The sequence below is a fragment of the Epinephelus moara genome, chromosome 18, assembly GCF_006386435.1.
Source record: "Epinephelus moara isolate mb chromosome 18, YSFRI_EMoa_1.0, whole genome shotgun sequence".
Taxonomy (NCBI): domain Eukaryota; kingdom Metazoa; phylum Chordata; class Actinopteri; order Perciformes; family Serranidae; genus Epinephelus; species Epinephelus moara.
The window spans coordinates 19,470,245-19,474,118 of record NC_065523.1 but is presented as its reverse complement, the minus strand read 5'-3'; the positions used below and the strand labels follow the sequence as shown (position 1 = coordinate 19,474,118).

The window sequence follows — 3,874 nt, the reverse complement described above, 5'->3', positions numbered from 1 at the left end:
AGATGGCGCCATGATCATGTGCTGGTGCAACTGGCCGATTGACTGGAGAAGGAGAGGAAGCGGAAAGCCATCAAGGCCCAAGCCAAAGGCCCCCGCTTCATTGGCTTTCTCAGGCCTGGGGAGAAGGCAGCCAAGGAGGACGCATGATCAAGGATCCTATACGGCAAAGGGTAACACTTTACAATAAGGTGCACAACATTAGAGGAGTTACTGAGGAACTAATGATGAATGTTAATGGTCAGTTCTTCAGTCACCCCTGATCAAATTTCAGAGGACTAGTTACTGAGGAACTAATGAGCACCCAACTATTACTTAATCATTACCTACCCTTTTTGTGTACCCTAAAGTTTGTCACTGTGGTGATTTTCACTTCATCTATAGTTTGATCCAATCAGCCTGCAAAACACCTGAGATCAAGTCCATATCTAACTATGTATAAATGTAGCCTACACACCTGACTGCGTCCTCGCTCATATTGTCTGCTAGTAGTTTGATTTCAGTCTTATGAACAGGCCTACTTATGGGGGTTTGCAGCTATTTCACAGAGCGACCTCATTTACTGTATTACACACTGTTCACAGAGTATTCCTCATTTTAATTTAATCTGTCTCAGAGGTGCCAACATGTATATTGAGTTTAAATACATTTTAAAACATCCATCAAAATTCATGTGATCAGGTAGACTCTGTACGTTTTACCATCACTGAGCATTATGTGTTGCTTCATTGCGACTGTTTGTATTTAGACTATCAGACTGTATTTTAGGGCATACTGACATTTCTAACTGTGGGCATGATGACTTATAAGAAAGTGAAAGACACACACAAGCATTTTAAAGCCAAATCAAGTCAAATGTACTTATATTTCATACAGAGCAGGTCTAGACTATACTCTTTAGTTAACAGAGACCCAACAAATTCCCACCATGAGCAAGCACTTTGGCAACGGTGGCGAGGAAAAACTGCCTTTTAACAGGCAGAAACCTCGAGCAGAACCAGGCTCTATGGTGGGCGGCCATCTGCCTCGACCGGTTGGGTTGGAGGGGGTGACAGAGGAGGGAGGGATGGAGGGAGAGAAGGGGGCACTGAGTGTGGGAGTTAGAGTGAGGGAGGGGTGGAGAGAGGGGGAGAGTGGGAGGGAGAGAGAATGGGAGTATCTCTGCATGGGGAGGAGGCATAATCATCTCCGGTCTTCTTTGCCGTTGATCAGCTCCTGGTAGATGTTGAAGTCCATCATCAGGGACTGAAGAAAACCACACAGAGTTCCCACCTCAGATTTTATTCTAACACCTTCTACTACACAAATATATAACTTCCCTGTTTTCACTCAGTGACTTCTACAGACTTGATCATTTCTAACGTGCATTCAAAGATCAGATTAACTGAACATTCATGGCTGCACACTGAGAAACTACCAAATATGTCATGGTGCTATACACCAGCCTGCTCCACACTACCTTGAGTTCAGACGAGTGGAGGAAAAGGAGCTGTCTCTGGTAGATGAAGTTCAGCCCGGTTCATGCTGACAGGTGTGCTCTTCTTTCACACAGTGTCTCTGAAATACCTGTGAGGAGAGAAAGATGATGTAAACAGATGGTTAACAGAGAGGTGAGTTTAATTTATCAGGCCAGCCATGCTGTTATTACAAAGCTTTGGTTTTGTGTTTTATCTGCAAAGTTATATTTACATGTGTATCTCTGGTCCCTTCTGTTAAACTGAGGTCTTCACATGGGGGCAGGACAGGAGTCAGAGGTGCAGGAGGCTGGAGGAGGCTGGAGATAGAGGTTTGGTCACAACCTGCAGGTGGAGGCGGCGGCTGCAGGTTATTGGCAGAGGCTGTAGGCTGAAGTTTGGCCGCAGCTGTCTGTCAGAATTTGCAGGTGGAGGCATCACCTGCAGGTTGCTGAAAAGGGCTGTAGATGGAGGTTTGGCCGTAGCTGTCTGCTAGAACTGGCAGGTGGAGGCGGCGGCTGCAGGTTGCTGGCAGAGGCTGGAGGTGGAGGTTTGACTGCAGCTGTCTGCTAGAACCTGCAGTTGGAGGTAGTGGTGCAGGTTGCTGGCAGAGGCTGTAGATGGAGGGTTGACTGCAGAGGTCTGCCAGAATCTGCAGGTTGCTGGCAGAGGCTGGAGGTGGAGGTTTGGCCGTAGCTGTTTCGGTGTAGGATGGAGCTGGACACTAAGGAGGCGATAGATGGTTTGGCTGCAGCTGTCTTCCAGAATCTGCAGCTGGAGGCGGTGGCAGCAGGTTGCTGGCAGAAGCTGGAGTTGGCAGAGTTTAAACCTGAAGGTGGCAGTGAGAGGCAGCTGGTGGAGGTGTTTCTTTAACTGTCAAACAGAATTTGCAGGTGGAGCATGGGGCAGCAGTTGGGTGGTAAAAGCTATTTCTATGCCAACCACCCCACATAAGGCGCAGGAGCTAATTCCTGCCAAGTGCGGTGGCTGTGATATACCCTTATCGTGTAAAGACATGTACTCTTTGTAAATAGCAATCTGGACAGAGTGTAAAAGTTTACTTCTCATCGCAGTATTTTTTCTCTCAGCAAGAAAACATGTTTGTTATTAATGAAAATTGTTGTAAATAATTCTTCGAAAAACTAATCACAAATGTCTTTATCTACATGACCTGTAAATGAATACAATATTTTCATATGCTTGTGTTTTAGCTGCACATTAATGAAGTGTGTGAGCATGACTGATACAGACTGACTTTGTATGGGTGTGTAACAATCATCACAACCTGTGTATCTCACAAATATCACATTTTGGGGAACAGAACAGCCTCTGTAAACTTTCAGTGAAAAAAAAGTTAAGTGGCTCTATCTTCACACAGCGTATCTCCTATATCAGTGTCATTACGCGCTCCATATTGATAATGACTCCTGAGATTAGTTTATTAAAAACATATGAATAATCTGTGAATATAGATGGTATGTTATCAGATAAATGTAGCATCTTCACTTGGTTTTATTTTAGCTGTACTTTGACAAACTGTTTTGTTTTTTCATCTTCCGTCTGCCAGATGAACTTTGTAGCTACCAAGGAAGTGGAAACACTACAGTTGGATTCATATTTCCTGCAGCAGCATAACTATAATAATCATCACTGCATGTGCAACAGAGGAATTGTCTTAACAAGGATTTTATTCTTTTAACAAGAAACTGTTGCACACTTTCTAATCTTTTGTGATGAGCAGCAAGAGATAATATTTTTTGTAAATGATTTTGTTTTCAACAGAGTATTAAATCCTGACTCAGCTTTACCTGTATAAATATATTGTTTGTATAATAGGCATGTACCACCATGATAATTTATAAGAGAATCCAATTGGTTGGTTTTTGGCATTTGAAATTATACTTTAAATGTATAAGTGGGGAAGTTACAGAAATTATTGAGTGATGGCTTCACTGCCAGTCAAGATGTATCAGCAGGTCAAAAAGCAGAAGTAGTTAGTGAGGAGGTTTTTGTCACAGTGTAAATCACTGTGATACGTGCTCTTTAGCAGAGCTGTCCCATGTTTGACAGTAATAGACTGCTGAGTCTCCCTCCTCCACATTGTTGATGATCAAACGATAATCTGATGTTGACTGATGAGTAGATGTGAATTTGGGTGAAGAGAAACCAGTGCCATAAAATGGAGAGCTATCACCGTGATAAAAAAATATTACATATTGAGGAACTCCTCCTGGAATCTGTTTATACCAGCGAGCAGCACTGTTAGTAACAGTCCCCAGGTTACAGTCCATGGTGGCTGTCTCTCCTTTCGTCAGCGCCATAACAGGAGGCTTCTGTGTCACCACCGTCACACCACTCACACCTGGAAACAACAAGATGACATGGAGTCAAGAGAAACACACAGACTGATGAATCCAACATGA

The 3,874-nt window shown here is 43.5% G+C and overlaps 1 long non-coding RNA gene across 4 annotated transcripts in view; it reads right to left on the bottom strand.

Annotated features, from left to right (window-relative positions):
- Positions 1–788: 788 nt before the first annotated feature.
- The window catches only part of LOC126405988 (uncharacterized), a 4,898-nt gene continuing 1,812 nt past the window's right edge, over positions 789–3,874 (bottom strand). The window contains exons 1-4 of one of the 4 annotated variants that reach the window (XR_007571626.1): positions 1,893–2,383; positions 1,687–1,771; positions 1,457–1,563; positions 789–1,242 (exon numbers count right to left, since the gene is read on the bottom strand). This is a non-coding gene — a long non-coding RNA (uncharacterized LOC126405988). Of the gene's footprint in view, positions 1,243–1,456; positions 1,564–1,686; positions 2,384–3,874 lie in introns of those variants that run through there. The other 3 variants (XR_007571623.1, XR_007571624.1, XR_007571625.1) reach the window with 3 other exon arrangements.